General features: G+C 42.1%; 1 long non-coding RNA gene across 4 annotated transcripts in view; it reads right to left on the bottom strand.

The window, feature by feature from the left end:
- Nucleotides 1-24,349, bottom strand: part of LOC141410136 (uncharacterized) — a 37,720-nt gene that overhangs the window by 11,726 nt on the left and 1,645 nt on the right. Inside the window, exon 1 of one of the 4 annotated variants that reach the window (XR_012434049.1) lies at nucleotides 11,940-12,143. The exons of 2 other annotated variants lie outside the window; for them this stretch is intronic. This is a non-coding gene — a long non-coding RNA (uncharacterized lncRNA). Of the gene's footprint in view, nucleotides 1-3,156; nucleotides 3,293-11,939; nucleotides 12,144-24,349 lie in introns of those variants that run through there. One more of the 4 variants, XR_012434050.1, reaches the window with a different exon arrangement.

Below are 24,349 nucleotides of genomic sequence, written 5' to 3'. Positions count from 1 at the left end.
TGTGTTATCCCCACTCCATCATGCTGCCTCTCCAACCTGCAGCCCAGTGCCCAGGGAACAGGGGTCAGGCCAAGATCAGAACAGGCACTAGCACCAATAGGCCTGGCAAGGTGGGAAGTACAGGGAAGGGGTGACTCCAGCTTACTCTTCTCTCCCTCCCAGAGGGACCATCAGGGCCATTGGCATTGTGGGTGATAGAAGTTGTAAATAGGAGGTAAGGGACAGGGATGAGATCATCTCCATGTGAGTATGTGATATGAGTGGCAGGCCAGAAGTTAACAGCCGCATCCAGGAAGCCAAGGATACAGTTCCCAGTAATGGAGCTTGTGTTCTGCTCTCAAGGCTGATACAAGAAGATGGAAGTTGTACTCTCTGTTTCTCTACTTCAATAGAAAGTAAGCTAAAAAGAGAAACTGGGAGACAGAGGTTTACAGAAGGAAATTTATAATGGGGTCATATCAAGATAATTCAAGAGGGAAAATAAGACAAGGTGACTCCTTCCCCAAATTGGTGACACAACACTAATCACTGTCCCCACAGAGTGGCTGGGCCTGCCCCCAACTACAGGAGCTCAGCTGTCTCTACCCTCTGGGCGTAGACAGGAGGCAGTGGTCATGCTGCTGCAGCCTAATGATTTGAGATTAGAATTGCCCACTGCCCCGCTGCAGGGTGTGTGCTCAGCACACTTTGACAGCTTCATTCTCTCTTCAGTCTTGGGAAAAAAATAACACTAAATAAGGAAGGTAAAGCTACAGAAAGTCCTGACTGTCAGAAAATGTTAAGATATCAGGGCGAGGAAAGACTTTAGAAATCATTCCAAATTTCATAATAGGGGTAAATCAATTGTAAGGGCCATTAAGGTTGTCAAGTGGCAGAACATGGATGCAAACCTAGGGCCCTTCACTCCAGTGCACTTTCCACCATGCCAGGAGGAAGGGTAAAGAGTAAAGGTGCCAGGGGAAGGGCTGAGGCTTGTCTCCTTCCACTTCTTTTCCTCACTGAAAATGTAGGATACAAATGGAGCCAAAAATTTAGGTCACTGAAAGCTACGGGTCTGCTTCAGATGGATCTATTCTTTTTCCTGGGTTCGGTGAAGTTATTTGGCCATAAAGCCCTAAGCCATGTATAATCATAACATTTTAAGAAATAGGAGCCAGGTATTAGAAGGTTCCGTTTTCTCTAAAAATAGTTCAAAGTATCTCAATGAAGTTTAGGTATCAAAAAAATAAAAATACCCCAACTTTTAAGAGCATTATGAGTAGTAAAATAAATACTTATAGCAATGGGGGTTTCAGGACAATTAACCTCTTGAACATAAGTAGATATGCTCAAGAAGGCTATCCCAAGGACAGGGCTGCATGCACAAAGATAAGAGACCAAGTTACGTTCCAGTCAAAACAGACAGCCCTATTTCCTTCCTAGTAGCATCTGTACAGCATAAATAGTGAATGAAGTCATGAAAAGATCCTCAAAGGTCTGTGTTAGAGCAACTGTGGTTAAAATAGGAGAGTAGGAAAAGTGAGATTCTCCCGTTAAGTTACTAATAATTCAGACTTAAGACTTTTTAGAAAGATGATCATCTTTTATTTCTTTCAGGAGCCATGGCTGTAGACCTGGAGAGAGGCCAAAAAACACCTAGGCTTTTTTCAAAGGTTGGGGTATCCACATCAGTCAGCAGTGGCTTCTGCAGCAGCAGCCACAGAAAGTGAGTAATGGAAATTAAAGGATAGAGATGTACAGGAAGTCCTCTTTCCTCACCCAGAGAAGGAAGAAAACAGCAAAAAAATAAGGTCAACCCCACAATCAAGGTAGAGCTGCTCTAAAATCTGAGGTAGCCAATGACCAACACAAACCACCTCGCCCTTCTGAGACTTAGCTCTCCTGTAAAGGAGAAACCACACTGACCCTGGATCAAAATCCCCAGACAGTAGAAGTGACCTTGGATTTCAAGAAGGATCAAATTACCTCTGCTAATGCAGATAAAGAGGCCACCATTTTTGGTTTTCAGAATTTCACAGCAAAAATAGTCCCATTCTTTGGCCTCTATTAGCCAGAGGCCCAGATGACACTGCGTCCCTGAGATTGGACATGGCTTTCCCATGGCCACTTATGAGAACCTGCCCAGAAATAAGTGTTTTGTTGTTGTTGTTGTTTGTTTGTTTGTTTTTTAGACAGAGTTTCACTCTTGCTGCCCAGGCTGGAGTGCAATGATGCAATCTCGGCTCACTGCAACTTCCACCTCCTGGGTTCAAGTGATTCTGTCTTAGCCTCCTGAGTAGCTGGAATTATAGGTGCCCACCACCACGCCCGGCTAATTTTGTATTTTTAGTAGAGACGGGGGTTTCACCATGTTGGCCAGCCTGGTCTTGAACTCCTGACCTTAGGTGATCTGTCCACTTTGGCCTCCCAAAGTGCTGGGATTTCAGGCATGGGCCACTGTGCCTGGCTGCAGTAAGTTTTTAATTACCAGAGTCAGTGGTTCCTATCATTGATTGAGCTTACTGATTGGACAATAAGAGGGTCATATGTGGCTGTCTCCGGCCATCACATTAAGGTGACACTTGAGCATGACATGAGGTCTGCATTCTCTACAATCAACTGGATTTGTCCCACTGCTTCCCAGCAAGAGCAGAAGCATGCTTGTGCCAGTTCCTAAACACCATCATTTCATTTTCAGCCCACATCCCTCCCCTGCTCAGATTTCCCACCATCTAAAGCAGCAATCCTCAAATGCTAGTGTGCACAAGGATCTAAGGCACTTGCTGAAAATGTAGATTCCTGCACCAACCTCAGAGAACCAGAAGCAACCCCTCTAGGGTAGAGCTTGAGAATTTGCTTTGAAAAAAGATCTTACATGTTTTTGGATAACACTTAAAAATGGTCCTAGAACAGTGCTTCTGGAAATTTTAATATGTAAGCAAATTAAGAGCAGCTTGTTAAAATGCAGACCTTTAAAAACTTTGTGCAGGCTTGAAATTCTGCACTCATATGTTCTCCCAGAGAAGCTGAAGCTGCTGGTTCTTTTGGCCACACTTTGAGTCACCAAAACCCAAAGGATTTCCAGCCTGTATCTGGGTCTAAGAGAGCAAAAATGTCACAAACACACATAGTTTTAACCTTCCCTGATTATCTGTGGACTAGAATCTCCTCCCTTACCTCCAGTCAGACAGGTCCCCATGGATAAGGGGGTACTGCTCTGCCTTGTGTGTCCTCAGTTTCCCTCTATGGAACTCTGTTCTGATCTCAAGCTCCCACTAGACCTGCTATTAGAAGTGCTGAACACTGATTTTCTGTGAGTATAAAGTAGTTAAGAGAAAAAAAGAAACATATGTGAGGCTGTAGAGTTTCCATCTGTAGACATCAAGAAATGAGTATGAACTGTTAGGCATTCCCCAAGATTGTTGTTCAAAGATCCTCCCAAGTTTGAGACCTCAGATTCTTTCAGGTGATATTCATATCATTTACTCTTTTTTTGTTTTTTGTTTTCTTTTAACTTAGAAAGTGAATTGCAGCAAGCTTTCTCCTGAAAGAACTGCAAAGATGAACCGTGACCTCTTTCTATATTCATAATTTTTGTCTTAGGGTTAAAAAGACTCCTCCAAGGACAGAAAATTGTACCTAATGATACAGCCTACGGCGCATGCTGTTCCTTTTGTCTACAGTACCTTCTACCTCTGGCTCACATGCATTCTGGTCACTGATGCACCTCCCGTTCTCACAGCTTAGTAAATTATGGTGTAGTGATCACGTCTATGTCCCTACTTCCCCAATCAAATTCTTTGAGCTATGCCAGAGTGAGGATCTGGCCCTTTTCATCTTGTAATTCCCAAAAGTCTGTGATGGAGGGCAGAGATGACCACTAAATGAAGGAATCATTTGTACTGGTTGAAACAATATTAATAAATACCTTAGGCTCTGTGGTGAACACAGATCAGTAAATAAATGTTGGGCAATCTTCCAGACTCTCAGTGACCCACAGGATATTTGTTCCCCCATAGGGAGCACAGCTAGAGGTCCTTTACCTACCCTGCAGAGACACTGATTTGCATGGGGAGGCCTGGTGCTAGGCCTCTGCTGGGTATGAGCAGCAGTACACGCCTTTGAAGAAGCAGTACACGCCTTTGTGTGCTGTTCAGAACTTGGAGCTGGTTGGGGGCCTCCAATGCCCTGTGCTAACAAGCTGGCCTGGGGCTTCTCCTCGCTAGGGTCTTCTCTCAGTGTCTCAAGGTGTGCACATCTCTTTCTGGGAACACAGACAATGGGCTAGACAAGCATCTCTCTCCTCTAAGGCTTGTCACCAAGCATTCCTTCCAGGGGGTGGGGTTTGGGAATTCCCACTTAATATAGCCCACCTTCTGTCATTTGATATTTTCTAACACTGGAGTGGTGGTTCCCAATCTCTTCACCATCAATGAGGCTTAATTTCTACCCTCTCTATTTTAATACGATTTTAACTACCAAACAGAATCCTCTAAGTGATCATTTGTTTTCTTATACTGTTCATCAGACAGATGTAAAGAAATAAGTGAGATATTGAGATCCTAGTCTGGGCTAGCTGAGTTACGGGGGCTGCTAAAACTCTAGTAATAGGAACAGCTGTCTGCCTTCCATTCTCCTGCTATGACAGACACTTATTTCCTTTAGAATCAGACCCCCGAGATACACGATTCATAACCTTATGGCTAGAAATAAGAGGACATGATCATTCTACAGGTCCCTTGCTCCCTTGAATTACCTCTCCTGGGCCCATTAAGAACAGGCACCTGAAGAAAGAAATCCAGGGTTGACCCACAATCGCACAAAAATCTGTCCACAGATAACACCTCAAGGAGGTAGGGCCTGCCCACCTGAGTCACTGTTGTCAACATAATGCAACCTAACCATCCTGTTTTGCATTTAGCTATTCAAGACTTTTGTAACCAGTCCCTGTGGTATGGGTTCTGTTTTCCCAATTGTACCCTGACTGAATCACTGGGTATCATGTCAGAGGAGTGGGACCTACTTAACCTCTTTTCCCTGGTGTCCTGGAGCCCAGGGGCTCCTGTGTGGTGATGGGTGCCAGATACCTTTCCTCAACTAGGAAATAGGGGTCCAAATTTCCATAATATGTATAGATTGATTTCTTTAAAACTTATTTGTTGTCAAAATACAAATACCCTGGGCTTAGGAAGAAATTAATACTTACCAAGACTATGTCAAATAAAAACAACTACCACTAACTGAAACTGCTTAGTTATCAGATATATTACACATATTACTCTATGTAATCCTCCCAACAAAATGATATCAGCTAAGAGATGAGAAACTGGTGCCCACACCAGTGAAGCCCCATGGCATAAGTCACACAGGCAGGAAATGGTAAAGCAAAAATCCACACCTAGGTCTTCCTGGGCTTTGCCACAATGCACACTGGCTTCTTCACTGTGGATATTGCCTGACAGAATGAGTCTCAAGTAATTACAAGGATTCATCAGAAGGGAAAAGCTGACATGACCAGAACTAGAACACAGCCCAGGGAATGCAAATCTGGGTAGATCATGGTACTCGAAGCCCAAGGATCATTTGAAAGAGGTCAAAAAAAAAAAAAAAAAAAAAAAAAGGAGCAAAACGCACAAGTGAAATGGAGGTAAAACTTAACTATAGCTTAATTTTTACTTCAAAGACTGCTCAGCTCATTTTGGGAATGTGAGGGGAATTAAGATTCTGGATAGGTTTGTAGAAGAGGCAAGGTGTGTGTAGTATATGTGGGGACAAGGGGAGCAATTATATCCTAGACCGTATCCAATAATTTTCTGGGACGAAAGAGAGCAAATGTAGACGTGAGGTAGTAGCTTGAGTGGTGTCAGGTGCCATAAAGGAGACCAAGGGAAAAACCTCTGATGACCATGGGGATAGTGTAAATTGAGTAGCAAAAGAAAGGAGGACTACAGAAGTTCAAGAATGATGAGAATTGAGGAAATGAAGACAAATACAGACAACTTCACTGCAGCAAAAGAGAAGATGGTGTTACACAGGTAAACAGGATCAAGAAATGGCTTCTTTTTTTTTTTTAATTCGGAGTCTCGCTCTGTCGCCAGGCTGGAGTGCAGTGGCGTGATCTCAGTTCATTGCAACCCCCGACTCCCTGGTTCAAGTCTCCTGCCTCAGCCTCCGGAGTAGCTGGGATTACAGGCATGCGCCACCATGCCTGGCTAATTTTTGTATTTTTAGTAGTGATAGGGTTTTGTCATGTTGGTTAGCATGGTCTTGATCTCCTGACCTCATGATCTGCCCGCCTCAGCCTCCCAAAGTGCTGGGATTACAGGCGTAAGCTACCACACCTGGCCTGGCTTTTTTTTTTTTTTTAATGGAGTCTAGCTCTATTGCTCAGGCTGGAGTGCAGCAGTGCAATCTCAGCTCACAGCAATCTCTGCCTCTCAGGTTCAAGCAAGTCTCCTGCCTCAGCCTCCTGAGTAGCTGGGACTACCGGCATACACCACCGCACCAGCTAATTTTTTTATTTTTAGTAGAGATGGGGGTTTTGCCAATTGGCCAGGCTGGTATCAAACTCCTGACCTCAGGTGATCCACCCGCCTTGGCTTCCCAAAGTGCTGGGATTACAGACATCAGCCATCGTGCCTGGCCAAGAAATGACTTTTAAAAATGCTGATTTGAAAGCAAAAGAGAAGGAAATGGAGAGAGATTTATGATTTTAAGAAAAAAGAGGAATATGAAAATATCCAACTTTAAAAGAGTTATGATCAAAACTATAGTTGGTGTGGAATAGGCTGTTTTCCTAGAGAAATATTTTGGAATCATTTGTCTGTCTTCCCAGATATGGGCTCAGCTTCCTATAACAAGAGATCATGTTGGTCTCGATTACTCTATATCCATGGGAACTAGCACAGTGTCTAACACAGAACCTTAATAAAACTTGTTTCTTAGGAACTCTTTCAATATTTGGAAAGTGAACTCTTAATGGGTATCTTCAATGCTCCACGCCCTTCCTCTATTGCAGAGATATAGGGTAATTTCCATGAGGAGTTTGTAAAGATCTGGGTTTCTGAAGAAAGTGCTGTCTCAGGTCAACAAAACAGAAGGATCAACTTTGCTCTTCTCACCAGCCAAAGGGCAGATTCTAGAAAGATGGTTTTAAACCTTCTCTTTCTGCATTTGTAAGTGCGCAAAGATCCCATGCCTTTATTTCTCTAGAACTGGTTTTTCTTCCTCACAAGTCTCTAATCTATAACCTTAGTCCAGTCCAATGGACAAGACCGTGAGGAACCTCAAACACCTTTCCAAAGAGATTTAGATTTTACTCAAGAGGTGAAGGGGAATCATTAAAGATGAGTAGGGGAATACTACAGTCAGAGTTTTTTGTTAGAATATCACTGAGGAGGCCAAAGACTGGCAGTGTGACAAGAGAGTGAGACCAAATGCTCAGATAAAGGTAGGGGGGCAATTGTTATAGTCCAGAACTGAAACAGGACAGTGGAAGTGGAAATGGAGGGAGGGGACAACAAAGACATGTTTAGAGATATCAGAAATTGACAATTAAAATAGGCATACAGGAAGGGAAAACATATCTCATTAATTAACAAAGCACTGGCATACTGGATACCAACAGCAAATAGCAAGGAAATTGCTGTGTGTGTGTGTTTTTCTTAAGGGAAAAAAATGAGGATAAAGGGAAAAGAAAGTGATGTTACTAGCCCTCCATGTAATCTCCAAATATCTCTTCCCATTAGTTCCATAACTGAAGGGTCAGGATCTCCATTCACAGATCTTTCTGTGGTGCTCTAAAGGGGCAGACTGAGGACTTTAAGGGCTATCACTTTCAGGTGGCTTTCTAAGCACGAGAATTCGTGGGATGAGGAGGACATGGTTATTCTTTACAGATTTACTGAAGTGAATCTGGGGGCTGATTGATGACAACACCGTGTTGATCACAGAGATAACAAAGGGGCTGAGTGTAAGATAATGGAGTTCCTGAAACCCCTATGATGAATATGTCCACCCTTCCTTTTCATCAACTGCTGGTCCCTATCTTATCCTTCTCCTATCCCAACACCATTATTCCTAAATCTGAGCTCAGGCTTGCCAGCACCTCTAGGAGTAAATCACAAGACTGAGACCAGAGCAACAAGCAAAGCAGAGATAAATGACTCAATAAGACAGCCACAGGAGGCAGGGCAAGGTAGCTCACGCTTGTAATCCCAGCACTTTGGGAGGCCGAGGCAGGCAGATCACGTGGTCAAGAGATTGAAACTATCCTGGCCAACATGGTGAAACCCTAGCTCTACTAAAAATACAAAAATTAGCTGGGCATGGTGGCGTGTGCCTGTAGTCCCAGTTACTGGGAGGCAGAGGCAGGAGAATCACTTGAACCTAGGACGTGGAGGATGCAGTGAGCCGAGATCATGCCACTGCACTACAGCCTGGTGACAGAGTAAGACTCCGTCTGAAAAAAAAAAAAAAAAAAGCCAAAGGAAAGGGACTAGAAGAGAGAGAAATACAAAAGAATAGAAAATCTGGGCCAGGTGTGGTGGCTTATGCCTGTAATCCTAGCACTTTGGGAAGCTGAGGCAGACAGATTGCCTGAACTCAGGAGTTCGAGACCAACCCAGGCAACATGGCAAAACCCCATACAAATACAAATACAAAACATTAGCTGGGCATGGTGGTGCATACCTATAGTCCTAGCTACTTGGGAGGCTGAGGCATGAGAATCACTTGAACGTGGGAGGTGGCGGAGGTTGCAGTGAGCTGAGAATTCGCCACTGCACCACTGCATTCCAGTCTGGGCAACAGAACAAGGCTCTGTCTAAAAATCAAATCAAATCAAATCAAACTCTATCACCATCACCTGGGTAGTTCCTTCCATTCTCCTATGACTTCCAATAAGTCATTATCAGGTCACCTATCATCTCTTTAATTTCTTCAAAAACAAAATCTCAAACTTGCATTTGGGAAACTGAGAAACTTTCAGGAAACACAGAAACACGTCTTCAGGACCTTGGACAGCAGGGGGAAAAAAAAAAGCGCCCCCGGACCCAGCCCAAAGCAGGACACTCACACCAGCAAGACTGCTGAGGAAATGTGACATCTCAACATGCTGATGAGGGAAAGAACGAATAAAGGGCCATACAGTCATCAATGGAGAGTGTTCGGGGAGGTATGAAGACTCAGGCTACAACAGTCAAGAGGACCCCTGGGCCCTACAGAATGCCTAGTCCGACTTCCTAATACTCTAAGCCAGAGAAGGACATTCTCTACACCTACATTACAGCCAACTTCCCTCTTCAGACATTGATTTTTAAAAGAATATATAGAATAGAATATTGAGACTTTTTCAAATTCCTTAGGGAAAAATGCATAAAAACAGAACTTGCAGTTCATGGATCTAGAAATAGCCTTACAAATGATAAAGAAAATTTCACAAAGGTAAAATATCTCACCAAGGTAGAGTAACACAAGAGCTGTTGACCCAGGATTAGTCCTTGGACAGTTTTTTTAAATTTATAATTGGTGAGTGGCTAAAGATCTGGATGATTCTTCTAGCTCGGCCACACACCAGATGTGTGACCTTTGGCAAATTACTCAATCATGCTGGGTTCCTTCTTTGAACTGAGCCCCCACCCCCACCCCATGTGTTAGGCACTGTTAGGGAATGAAAAACAAAATCAATCTCCATGCTAAAGTAGCTCTCCAGTGTAGCACAGTTCAGATATGAAAATATCAATAATCCAACAATACTAGTTAAACATATAAAAGTAGTATAGAGAAGAACATTAACAACCTGATGTTTAGAGCAAGATTAGGAGGGTTTCACAATATAAGCAAAGGGAAATCCAGGAAGAGGAAAGTAAAAGCATCAAGCGATGCAACAGGGCATTAGATTTAGGAAACCATCAATAATTTAGTTTTGATGGATGGCAATGGTGGGGAGAGATACAGGGTAATGAAACCTATCATATACTGATGTTGTGGAAGTCAAATGAGACAAGTCACTATAGATAATCATTAGCTACTATTATGCCAACAGCTATCCCTATGAGAAAAAAATTGCTTAATTTAATATTTATAGAAAACCTATTTGCTCACTATACTAGGGGCAGCTCCTTTCGGTCCCTTCCTAAAGAAATAGAGCCAGTTTGAAAAACAGGGAAATCAAGTTCCATACTTTCCTAGTCTATGAAACACCAGTCAAGAGGTAAAAGTGCTTCCTCTATCCATATCCTGATTCTTCCACTGAAATGTCACTTAGTGGAGCACATCTTTTACTTGTGTGATTTGAAAACAAGGCTTTGCCTATAGACCAGGGTATGCAAGGGATCACCTCTGGGACGATCTCATGGCACTGAGCACTCAAGCAAGGTGGTAACGTAAGAGTCAGACTTGATAAAGTCCATTTCCCAGGACCACTTGACAATAACGGCACAGAAAAGTGGTCTGAGGAATAATCTTCACGCTATTACCATTTTCAGCCTCTTGTACTTAATACTAATTTTCTTAGTTTCCTATAATTAGGTATGTACACATGAGCTAGTAGCAGCCACAGTCCTACAATCTGACTAGTTCATGCCCAACTCCATGCCTGCATCAGGGACATCTGGCTATTGTAGTGTCACAGAAAGTCTCTTCTCTGGTGAAGAGTATCTAGAGACACCCATGAATTTTAATATCTATACCCTGTACTGGTTTGAACAGTGTCCCCCAAACTCAGGTCCACCCAGAACCTCAGAATGTAATCTTATTTGGAAATAGGGTCTTTGAAGATACAATCAAGTTAAGATGAGGTCATACTGAATTAAAGGTGAACCCTTAATTCAACAACTAGTTTCCCTGTAAGAGGGAAACTTGGATGCAGAGAGACACACCCACAGAGATGGAGGGAGAGATTGGAGTGATGAGTCTACAAGCCAAAGAATGCCAAAGATTGCCGGCAAATGCCAAAAGCTGGGAGAGAGGCAGGAAAGAGATGCTCCCTCAGACCCTCCAGGAGGAACCAACCTGGCTGACACTTGGATTTCAGACTTCTGGCCTCCAGAATTTTGAGAGAATACATTTCTGTTGTTTTAAACCACCCAGTTTTTGGTAGCTTGTTAAAGCAGCCCTAGGAAATGAATGTATACCACCACCACTCCACAGTACATCTATTTTCCTTCTATGTGCCCAACTTTTTTATCTTCTCAGAGGATGGTTATAAACCCTAGTTATTGTATCAACACACAGGAAGGGACACTGAGCAGAACAGCAGGAGAATGAACAATTAGTATCAGATTAGCAACTTCACAGGTAAGGTAAAGGGCATGAGAATTTACTTCTGAAGGCTCTATAATATGACACTCTTTAAAAACCTTGTGGTTTTTGTATATACATCTACGCGTTCTTTGATATGCTTCCTTTGAAAAGGCAGAGCCTAATTCCCCTCCCTTTGAGTGTGGTCAGTGCTCGATGACTTGCTTCTAACAAACAGAAGTGATAGATGTGAATTAGGTCATTAAAAACACTGTAGCTTTCTCCCTGCTCTCGCTCTTAAATAACTTGCTCTGGAGGATGCTAGCAGCCATGCCATGAAGATACTCTAAAAGGAGATTTATGTGACAGGAAACACACCTTCTGCCTCAGGCACACCCAGCACACTGCCAGGCACATGAGTGAACCACCTTGGAAGAGGATCCTCCAGCCCTGCTCACACTTTCAGAACTGCATTCCCAGCTGATATCGACTGGAACCACATTAGACTCTGAGCCAGAGCCACTCAGCTATGCCATTTCCAGATTCCTAACCACGCAAACTGTGAGACAAGTTTATTGTTTTCAACCATTAATCTTTGGAGAAAAACAGGGCAATAGATAACTAACACAAGAACCTTTAACATAGTCTTCAAGTCCTTGTAAGTACTCTTCCTGCCTACAAGATACCCACTATGTGATTTCTTCCTGCCTCTAACATACCTCTGGAACAAGTGCAATTCCAAATCCCTTAATCCGAGCTAGAGCATAGAATTCACAGGACCTCTGCCTTTGTCCTCCTCCAGCTCAGACACTGACGTCCATATCATGAATGCGCTAAGAAAGGGAGAATCATGAGTGGAATCCAGTATCAGTAGCTGGGAGCAAAGGACACTTGAGGTAAGGGTCCTCGGGTTTTCACTGTGCCTGTGAAAAAAATTAAAGTAGGAAAGAAAATTTAATCATTTAAAACAAACATTCATTGAGTATATTCAGTGGCAAGCATAGTACCAGACAGCAGGCATAAAAATGGTCCCTGCTTAGAAATTCACAGGAATGACAAATAGGTTTTGTAACAGAAGCTACTGCTTAAATAGGTTTTGTAACAGAAGCTACCATTTATATTCCCTTAGACCAAGATCTGGCTACAGAATTTGTGAATCCCTGTGCAAAACAAAAACGTGGGGTCCCTTGTTCAAGAATTTCAAGAGGATAGCAGTAGACCAGTAAACCAACTCCACAGGTATATGCCCATGGAGCTAGCCCTGCCTCAGGCATTCACCTCTGTGTGAAAGCTACTAACTGCTCTTTCAGTAAACTTTTTTCTGGCTGACTGGGATGCTTAATTTGCACCAAAGGAAAGCTTAATATCCCTGAAAGCAGCACTCAACCAACGGCAAAATGGCAGTTGGCAAATAAATGCTCCAGCTTCTTCCCCCCTTGGATGGTATAACTGAGAACTATTCCAGTGTTGAGTTTTTCAGTGGGATTGAGATACAAATGTCCACAGTGTAACTGGGAGATTTCTTAAAATCACCTTTAAAATAAACTACTTATACTCACATTCTTATCTCACAGTCTGCTTCTTGGTAAACCCAAACCATGACATCTTTCATCTTTTGAGCCAACTCTAACTTGGAATACAGTACAGTGAAAAAAATCTAAAGCTGCATCTCATTCAACAGGAATGAATGTAATATAGTAACATTGGTCCTCACCATGGCAAGGAAAGTGGTGGCTCTTCAAATCTGAATGATGAAAGACCTGTGTTTGGACTTTGAGACAAAAAGCTGTTAATGAAGGCTGTTAACCAGCAGTTACAGTGTCTTATTTGTTTTAGAGTTACTTCTTTCCATAATGTACAAGTGGATCAAAGGGTGGCAAGACTGAGGGTAGGAAAACCAATTAGGAAGTGAGAAACTCGCAACTGGTAAATAGGACAGGATATCTACCTGGATGACCACCCACATCATTGACCAAAATGGAGAAAGCACACTAAGTTATCAAGAATAAATCAATCTGTGTTGCATAAGTGGCCACAAGTACTGGGATCACCTACCCACTGAGCCCCTAAATTTAACTAGCAAAGAGTGGGAAATAAAGAAGGCCAAGGGACCAATGATGAGCACCGGGAACTGATGGCTCTTTTTGATACTAAGACCAAATTAGGAACGCGAAGCACTGACAATGCTGCCCCATCCACCACTGATTTTTACCAAGGAGTACTTAGCAAAATCAAAAGAAGAACTTGTATCCTCAAGATGGTATCACAATGGGCCTACTGAAAACTAAATCTTATGACTTTTTAGGAATTTAGAGATGATCACTCCACGAGACACTGAAATAGTGTCTAGCTTGGCAAGGTAGAAGTCTGTTTCTCTGACATGTGATAGTCTTGTTGTAAGTAGTCCTGGACTAAAATGCTGTCAGCAACATAGACTTCCTCAGTGTTCCTGCTCTGGAACTCCCAAGGCAGTGGTTCCCAAACTCTGCTGCACACTGAAATCACTTGATTTTTTAAAACAATGATATCTGGCTTCCACCCTGAGACATTCTCATTTGATTGGTACACATGGTGTGACCTGGGAACTGGGATTTTTAAAGTTCCCCAGGTAATTCTAACATGCAGCAAAGTCTGGAGATGACTACCCTAAGGAACTGGGCCCACCGCGTGGTCTGAGAGGGCTTACTGCCATACCTGCACTGCACTCCAAACAGTGGGACAAAGCAAGGGACACAAACCAGAAGCTGCACACACCATCTCTGCTCACCCTCACTGGCCAGTCACATGGCCATACCTGGTTGCATGAGATTCTGAAAAATGTAACTTGTATTCATCCAGCCATGTGCCCAGCTAAAAATTTTTATTCAGCAAGAAGAGGAAGGCACGTATTGGAAGATAACCAGCAATCTCTCCCACCCCGACACTTGTCTTTTTCAAACAGAAGCAGCCCAATGTGGCAAAAGCACTGATCCTTAGATTTGGAGACAAAACTCAACAACGGGCTTCTCTGACTTTTGTCAGACATCTTACACATCACATGTAGATATAGTCAGAGACTGTAACGAATCATTGCCAGTGGGAGGAAGATACAAGCTTGGAGATATGCATCAGAATGACTACCTATGCAAATTCCTGAATTTGAGTGAGGTGTTGGAGGAATAAATTGTTCTATGGGACAAAATCAGGTGCAATATCAAAATTCCATGTACCCACTCAGTTGACTGAATACAGTGAAACATTTCCAGTACAACAATATAGGAAAACTTCAAATAATGGGGTATTCTCGAAATTCCACTAAACACATCATCTCTGGCCTGACACTATCTTGTTAAACTATTTGTTGAGACTCTTCACTCTAGATTTGCTTGGTGCTGCCTTTGCATTCAAGTCCTGTTTTCCAGAAGAAATACAGACATAATCCAATTGTAATTTCATCACCATGCATCTTGGATGCTGCAGTTAGCCTAAATAAAATATACTAATCATATGAGTGACAGTGATTTTTTTAATCATAAAAAGTATTATCAAGCTCTTTATAAATAACTTTCATATTACAAATATGGCATTAACTAAACCATTGCTTTACAGAAAATCACTTTTATGACACTAGTATTATACACTGTTTAAAAGTTTAAAAAGGTAATTTGTTTGAAGTCACATAACTAGTAAATTACTAGTTATAACTTAAGAATAAATTGAATTAAGTTATAACTAGTAAAGGACTAAACTTCTAGACTTGAACTTCTGATGGTCTGACTTCAAAAATCTCTTATTTTTAAAATTATAGCATGGAGCACCGTGTATATCATGATATAGCTATATTACTTTTCAGGGTTTTCATATCTAAGTAATTTTCTCCTCCTGTTCCACTTCCACCCTCCCATTCACTCTCTTCTCTCCTAGTAGACAAAGTCCTTACCTGTCTGCCAGTCCCCAACCCCATGCATGCATTACCTCATGGAAGGACGGAAGGCGGGCAGGGAAGAGAGGACCTCCTAGCCTGCCACCTTCCAACACACCTCTGCAAAGCCCAGGCCCTTTCAGGCACCCCAGTCACAGCCACACCAAGCTTCTAGCTACTGCTCAGCACACACTTACACCTGGTTTCCCTGTACTTCTCATTTGTAGTTTTGGTTTTTAGTCTAGTTCAAACATTCCTTCAATTCACATTAAGTATCCATTTCCTCTCTGATAGTCTTGTCTCTGGTCCCTTTTTTTGTCTTATCCATTTGGACTTCTATTCCTAAGCAAAATATTCTAAATTCTATTTTCATACTCTTACTCCTTAGCCCAGATCACCAGAAGTTCCCTACTATCAATACGAATTGGAAAATCTCGGTGTGATTATGAGGAGATCATTCAGTATTTTCTTTGACACTATTAAACAACATTGAGTTTGCCTAACGTCAGTACTAAAGGCCAGGTTGTAAAATAGTAAAACCTGCAGCAGTCTGTAAGGCAAGAAGCTGTTTATTATAGTAGTTATGCGTTGGGGAAAGGAAGATTTAAAAAATCTTCTAAGGAACATTTTTATAGATCTGTTTACTTAAGTAAAGCATATACAGGAAGATGCAGGAATCATAATAAATGCTTATGAAGCAAAACTAAATGCACTGTACTACTACATCCAGATTCACATACAAAGGACAAAGAGCTTATATCCAGACTGTATGTGTCTGTTTTCGCACTGCTATAAAGAAATACCTGAGACTGGGTAGTTCAGTTTATAAAGAAAAGAGGTTTAATTGGCTCACGGTTCTGCGACCTATACAGGAAGCACAGTAGCTTCTGCTTCTGAGGAGGCCTCAGGAAATTTACAATCATGGCCAAAGGTGAACAGAAAGCAGGCACATCTTAAATGACAGAAGTAGGACAAAGAGAGAGAGAGCGGGGAGGTGCTATACATTTAAGCAACCAGATCTCACAAGAACTCACTATCACAAGAACAGCACCAAGGGGAAAATCCACCCCCAAGATTCAATCACCTCCCACCAGGCCCCACTTCCAACATTGGGGATTTTAATTCGACAGGAGATTTGGGAAGGGACACAAATCCGTATTACAGACTGTATAAAGAATCCCTCCAGTCCAGACGTAGTGGCTCATGCCTGTAATCCCAGGGCTCTGGGACGCCAAGGTAGGAAGAGTGCTTGAGGCCAGGAGTTTGACACCAGCCTGGGCAACATAGTAAGACTCTGTCTCTACAAAAGGAAAAAAAAAAGGAACGCCTCCAGGTACAGGGGATGCTGGATACAGAGTCAAGGGTGATTATTCCCCAGTTTTAAGATTTAATGTCTGCCCTCTTAGGCTTTGGACTTGCTTGGGGCTTGTTAACCCTTTCTTTTGGCTTACTTTTCCCTTTTCAAATGGGAATGTGTATCCTATGCCCATCCTGCCATTGTACCTTAGAAGTAGATAACTTGTTTTGATTTCACAGATGGAACTTTGGACTTCTGAGGTGATGCTGAAACAAGTTAGGACCTTGTGGACATGGGGATTAAATAAATGTAATTGTATGTAAGAAAAACATGGGTTTGGGGGACCACAGGCAGAATGCAATGGTTTGAATGTCTGTCCCTTCCAAAACTCATGTTGAAACTTAACCTTCAATGTGGCAGTATTGACAGGTGGGGTCTTTAAGAGATGTTCACGGATTAATGGGTTATCATGGGAGTTAGACCAGTGGCTTTATAAGAGGAAAAGAGACTTCAGCCAGCATGCTCTGCTCCTTTGCCATGTGATGCCCCATACCACCTCAGGATTCTGCAGAGTTCCCATGGGTAAAGAGGCTCTGACTAGATGCATCCCCTTGACCTTGGACTTCCCAGCCTCCGGAACTGTCAGAAATGAATGTTATTTTTTTTCTAAAAAATAAACAAAAAACTCCTTCATAAGAAAAAGGTTGATGACTCAATGGAAAAATGTGAGCAAAATAGATGTTTCAGAATACCAAATAGAGAATACCAAATGGCCTATAAACATAGGACAATATATACTATCTTATTTGTAATCATGGAAAATACTCAGTAAAAATGGCCAAAATTCAAGTCCGAAAACACCAAGAACTGAGAGAATGTGAAGCAATGGGGACTCTGCGCTGCTTGGAGGAGCTGCTGTGAGCCGACACTAGGGAGAATGAATGGATCTGGGAACAGAGATTAACATGTAAATAGTTCTCTTTGACAGTGAAAGGGTCTGTTCAGGTGTGGGTAGTTCTGAGTCTTACAAAGGAGGGCAAGAAAAAACAACAGTTCCCCTTGGTGGGTGTAGATCTCAGGCAGATAAAGAAACTTCAACTTATTTGAGAGAGGAGGTAGGGGATGGGGAGGTCCCAGAGAACTTTGGGTTTCTTCAGTTCACTATGCCACAGCACCATATTTTTGAGTATGAGTTCTGAGCCCCACAAATAGCACTTAACCATAGATATAGTGATGTAAGTATAAAATATACACTAGGTTTCAAAGACTTAGTATACAAAAGAACATAAAATATCTTATTTGTAATTGTTTAAAATTACAAATGTTAAAATGATAATATTTTAAATATAATGGGTTAGGTTGGTAAAATAAAATATATTATTAAAGTTAATTTTACCTGTTTTTCTTTACCTTTTTTAACGCAGCTATAATTAGAAAACCTAAAATCACATAAGCAGCTTGCATTATATTTCCTTTTCTGAGACAGTCTCGCTGTCACCCAGGTTGGAGTACAGTCACGCTATCTGGGCTTACTGCAACCTCTGCCCCCTGGGTTCAAGTGATTCTCCTGCCTCAGCCTCCCAAGTAGCTGGAATGAATTACAGGCTTAAGCCACCAGGCCTGGCTAATTTTTTTGTATTTTTAGTAGAGATGGGGTTTTGCCATGTTGGCCAGGCTGGTCTCAAACCCCGGACCTCAAGTGATCAACCTACCTTGGCCTCCCAAAGTGCTGGCATCACAGATGTGAGCCACTGCACCTGGCTCGCTTCCATTGTATTTCTATTGGACAGCACTGCTCTGGAGAAAAATTAAGATTCTCCTTTTATATGATATTTTAAAAAACAAATATTTAAATGTAAGGAATAAAAAATATTGTAAGAAAACCCAAGAAAGCAAATTAGAATCTGGAGGTCAGGATGGATTTCTTAATAAGGACAGGTAGGGGTGTGTGTGTGGGTGTGTTTGCATGCATGGACACACGGATAGGGCAAGCACACATGCATGTGTGCAAATGTATGCAGACTGATAAAACCAACAATCCAACAGGAAAAATGGTCAAAGGATAGAATTGAAAATGCACAGAAAAACCAATCTGAATGGCAAACAGTAACATAATCAAAATTACTAAAGGAAGAGAAAACATAATTAAAAGTAACTAAGACTTCTCTTTACTGGCTGGAAAAAATAACATAAATAATATGTATCTTTGCTGGGCAAGTGGGAAGGGGGCAGGATCATACATTGTTGTAAGGAAGTGTAAAGGTTAACAGCCTACTGAGAAAGCAATATGGCAACATCCATCAAATTAGAAATATGCCATATCCTTCAACCCAGAAACCTTTTTCACAAAAATCTACCAGCACATGACATGTCTTCAGAAAGTTATTATTGTAATACTGTGTAGCAGAAAAAAGAGGCAACTAAGTATCAATAGGAAATGAAGTAAATGCCTATCTACTGACAAAAGGTTAAAAAAATTACCTGCAAAACAAGATCTGCTATGGAATTATTAAGGATTATAAATAAAAATATTAGCAAATTTTTAAAAATATGAAAATATCAGCAAGAGCACCACTGTAGGAAAACAGACTACAGTAGTTTCCTCTTATTCTTGGGAGATATGTTCCAAGATCCCTGGATGTCTGAAACCACTGATAGTACTGAACCCGACTGCTGTCAATAGGAACTTTTTTTGGTGATGTTTCCACCTACAATTTTAATGACTTTTCTATCTTAACTAAGTGCTTAACATGCACTGTGGCTGCAACTTTTTCATTTTGAAGTGTGACAGCAAAACTAGCAAAAATTTCTTTTTCCTTTATAATTTCGGGGATAGAAGATTTGTTCTGACCATGGATCTTAGCAAACTCAGCATTTAAAAAATTTCCTTATTAAGTCAAGAACTTTTACTTTTTCACTTAAAAGAAGCACTTTATGGCTTCTCTTTTGTATATCCAAGTTGCCACCATTAGTACTCTTGCACTTTGGGGCCACTATCATGTAAAATAAGGGTTCCATGAATATAAGCACTGTGATACTTAGGCAGTAAAACTGATAACCAAGAAGGCTATTAAGTGACTAATAGACAGGTTGTATATACAGTGTGGATACTGGGCAAAGGGATGATGCAAATCCTGGGGAGGGATGGAGTGGTATGGCATGAGATTTAATCATGTTCATCAGAATGGTGCAGTGTGCAATTTAAAACAGGAATTGTTTAGGTGCCCATTTAAAACTCAGGAATTATTTCTGATATTTTCCACTTAAAATGTTCAGATTGTGGTTGCCAAGAGTAATGAAACCTTAAGAAATGAAACCGAGGATAAGGGGAGGACTACTGTATTTCATGATATGCTGGTGTGGATCAAAATAGGTGCAACCTTACTGAGGCAAGGAAAATCACCTGTTGACCACTGAATAGGCCCCACAGACAAAAGCTCCTTATCTGAGGAATTTCGAGGGGAACAAAGACTACCTAGTGACCACCAAATGGGCCAGACCGAGGTGAAACTCCTTCTCTGGGAATTCAGAAGTAATTAAACTTTCCTAGTATCTAAAGTCTGGTTCCAGACCTCTTTCAACTTTTACAAGTAACTAAAATTTCCATACATCTCTGAAATGCCATGCCAAAACTCATTTTACTATCCTAAGCTCCTGCCTTAAGGTTCATAAATACCTCTAAAGAAAAATCCAGCGCCAGGCGCGGTGGCTCATGCCTGTAATCCCAGCACTTTGGGAGGTGGAGGCAGGCGGATCACGAGGTCAGGAGATCGAGACCATCTTGGGGAACACGGTGAAACCCTGTCTCTACTAAAAATGCAAAAAAAAATTAGCCGAGTGTGGTGGCGGGCACCTGTAGTCCCAGCTACTCGGGAGGCTAAGGCAGGAGAATGGCGTGAACCCGGGAGGCGGAGCCTGCAGTGAGCCGAGATCGTGCCACTGCCTCCTGCCTGGGTGACAGAGCGAGACTCCGTCTCAAAAAAAAAAAAAGAAAAAAAGAAAAATCCACGGCAGCATACTCAATCCTCTTGCTGAGACGCGCTACACTCTTCTGCAGTGTTCTGTTACCGCCTAAGGGGTTCACCTTGCCCCTGCCTAGACAGAGTCAATTCTTTGAGACAGGGGAATTGTGATAGAGAAAGAGTAATTCACGCAGAACCAGCAGTGTGGGAGATCAGACTCCCTGAGCATGGGGGAGCAGAGTTTTAAAAGATAACTTGGTGGATGGGGGGAAGTCAGTGAGCCAGGAGTGCTGATTGGTCAGGGATGAAATCACAGAGAGTCAAAACCATCTTCCTGCACGGAGTCAGTTCCTGGGTGGGGGCCACAAGATCAGATGAGCCACTTTGGGCAGCCAAGCTGAGTGGATCACCGGAAGTCGGGAATTGGAGACCAGCCTGGCCAACATTGTGAAACCCTGTCTCTACTAAAAATACAAAAATAAAAATAAAAAAATAAAATTAGCCAGGCGTGGTGGCAGGTGCCTGTAATCCCAGCTACTCAAAATTTTGGCTGAGACAGGAGAATCAATTGAACCTGGGAGGCAGAGGTTGCAGTGAGCTGAGATCGTGCCATTTACACTCCAGCCTGGGCGACAAGAGCAAGACTCCGTCTCAAAAAGAAAAAAAAAAAAAAAGATGAGCCAGTTTATTGATCTGGGTAGTGCCAGCTGACCCATCAAGTACAGGGTCTGCAAAATACCTCAAGCACTGATCACAGGAGCAATTTAGGGAGGGTCAGAATCTTGTAGCCTCCAGATGCATGATTCCTAAACCAAAAATTCTAATCTTGTGGCTAATGTTAGTCTAGTCCTCAGGTAAGAAGGAAGTCTGCTTTGGGAAAGGACTGTTATTCTCTTTGTTTAAACTATAAACTAAGTTTCTCCCAAAGTTAGTTCAGCCTACGCCCAGGAATGAACAAAAACACCTTGGAGGTTAGAAGCAAGATGGAGTTGGTTAAGTTAGAGCTCTTTCACTGTCTCAGTCATCATTTTGCAAAGGCAGTTTCAGTTCTTCCTCTCTAATAAACTTTCCTTTTTTCAAACCTATACTGTTTGTATGTATGGTAAATTCATTTTACCAACCTGTGAGTTGACCACTTCCCAGTGCCAGGGCTCTGACACCTTGCCAGGCACTTACGGAAAGATAATTGGAAGAATCTAATAGAATTTTAAATTTCCATGCCTTCCAACCCAGCAGTCAAACTTCCAGGAATTTATCCTACTAATATAATGGCACGACGATCTAAAGATATATTTGCAAGGATGTTCTCCACAGCCTTTATTTAATAAGATGTGGAAAGAACCTTAAATGTCTACTCAAAATTGTTGAATAAATCACGTCTACAAAATGAATAATGCAGACTTGAAAAAGAGTGAGGTAGCTCTATGTCACCAAACTGGAACAATGAAAGATAGCCACTATAGGCCGGGCGCGGTGGCTCAAGCCTGTAATCCCAGCACTTTGGGAGGCCGAGACGGGCGGATCACGAGGTCAGGAGATCGAGACCATCCTGGCTAACACGGTGAAACCCCGTCTCTACTAAAAAATACAAAAAAACTAGCCGGGTGAGGTGGCGGGCGCCTGTAGTCCCAGCTACTCAGGAGGCTGAGGCAGGAGAATGGCGTGAACCCGGGAGGCGGAGCTTGCAGTGAGCCGAGATCCGGCCACAGCACTCCAGCCTGGGTGACAGAGCGAGACTCCGTCTCAAAAAAAAAAAAAAAAAAAAAAAAAAAAGATAGCCACTATAAAGTATAAAAAGCAAGCTGAAGACTGTCTCTATGTTTGAAATTTTTCATAATAAAAAAATGAAAAAAAAAATGGAGGACGATTAGATATATTGTCTTTTCATGAGTAAGAATCTCACAAGTCTTGGACAATTAAACCCCACCTTCATCCCTCCCATCTCATCATATCTGACCTCAACCAGTTTCCTACCTACACTGCTTATATGCCCATTTGCTCTATATGACTCAGTCATTTCAAGATTGCTTCTGTTTTCCCTTCTTGATATAAAAACAATATTAAAAATGTATATTTAAAATTTGTTTAATTACATCCCATTATTACAGTTCATTTTTGCATATTCCTATGTTGAAAATCCTTTGGTATAAATCAACATCAAAACTCAGTGTTATTCCACTTTTCTTGAACTGTAATCCTTTTTAAACAAGGAATATAGCCTTTCTTGTTTAGAGAATGTAAGCACATTCATAAATCTTGGCAACTTTGAAAGGCCATAACAAATTTGTGGTAAGAACTCAGATCCCCTTTATTACTGTAGTAAATAGACAGATGAAATTAAGAGATTATAGTTTGTTTTCACTTTCCCAATTACTATCACTTGAAAAATACTGGATATTTCATTATTATCCTGTTGGGAGTCGGCAAACTACGGTCTACTACCTGTGTTGGTATGAGTCAAAACCTAAGAACGGTTTTTACATTTTTAAATGATTGGGGAGGGAGGGCCAGAATGCAAGGGGAGTATTTCATGACATTTGAAAACGTTATTAAATTCAAATTTTAGCATCCATAATAAAGTTTTATTGGAACACAGCCATGCTCATTTGGCTTTTGTTTTTGGAAACAGAGTATGGCTGTTGCCAAGGCTGGAGGGCGGTGGCAAGATCTCGGCTCACTGCAACCTCTGCCTCCTGCGTTCAAGCGATTCTCACGCCTCAGCCTCCCAAGCAGCTGGGATTACAGGTGCGCGCCACACGCCCGGATAATTTTTGTATTTTTAGTAGAGACAGCGTTTCGCTATGTTGGCCAGGCTGGTCTCAAACTCCTGACCTCAGGTGATCCACCCGCCTCGGCCTCCCAAAGTGCTAGGATTACAGGCGTGAGCCACCGCGCCCAGCCTTCATTTAGTATTGTCTAATGATGTTTTCATACTCCAAGAAGAAAGTTCAGTATGGACCACAAAGCCAAAAAGATGTCCTCTCTGGCTCTACAGCAAAGATTTGCCAAGCCCTGTTATATGTCATACTATTTGCGCTTCATAATTTTATAGTTTTACCTAGGCAGTCTCCATTTTTTCCTTCCATATTCAGCGTAAAATCCCCTTGTTTTTTTTTTTTTTTGGAGACGGAGTCTCGCTCTGTCGCCCAGGCTGGAGTGCAGTGGCCGGATCTCAGCTCACTGCAAGCTCCGCCTTCCGGGTTTACGCCATTCTCCTGCCTCAGCCTCGGGGAGTAGCTGGGACTACAGGCGCCCGCCACCTCGCCCGGCTAGTTTTTTTGTATTTTTTAGTAGAGACGGGGTTTCACTGTGTTAGCCAGGATGGTCTCGATCTCCTGACCTCGTGATCCGCCCGTCTCGGCCTCCCAAAGTGCTGGGATTACAGGCTTGAGCCACCGCGCCCGGCCCGTAAAATCCCCTTAATATCAGTCTCTAGGCAAGCTCATTCTTCATAATCCTTAGAATTGGACCTCCTCTTGTTAATTTCCTTAGTCTAATCACAATCCTCCTGGTTATTTACAAACCGAACGCCAGAAAGGAGGGTTATCAACATCTTATGCGCCACAAATTAACAAATCAAAACCAAATCTCACTCTCCCTCCGAAGCCAAGGCTAAGGAGGCTCACCGCCCAGTTAGTGGCTTTCAAACTACCCTTACAAGTGAGGCATCTTGTGAATTAGAACAACTGCTGCTGCTAAAATCCCTAATGGCTACATAGCAATGTGAAAAAAAGGTATCAAATGTAATTTTCTCAAATTTAATCCTCTTCAATTGTTGGCACAAAAAAAGGAATAATAAAGGTAGACAACTATAATTAGCATGTGTGATCCCAAATCTTTATACCTTAGATACTGGATATTTTCTACAAGTAAATAGTTTCTGGCTCCCAAGATGAGAGGTTAAATAATGCAGGGTGTTTGTAAACAGCAGCACAACTTACACCGGAAATTAGGGCACTTTCTCACCAA

The sequence above is a fragment of the Macaca fascicularis genome, chromosome 4 (genome assembly GCF_037993035.2).
Source record: "Macaca fascicularis isolate 582-1 chromosome 4, T2T-MFA8v1.1".
Classification (NCBI taxonomy): domain Eukaryota; kingdom Metazoa; phylum Chordata; class Mammalia; order Primates; family Cercopithecidae; genus Macaca; species Macaca fascicularis.
This window is presented reverse-complemented; position numbering and strand designations above follow the sequence as displayed.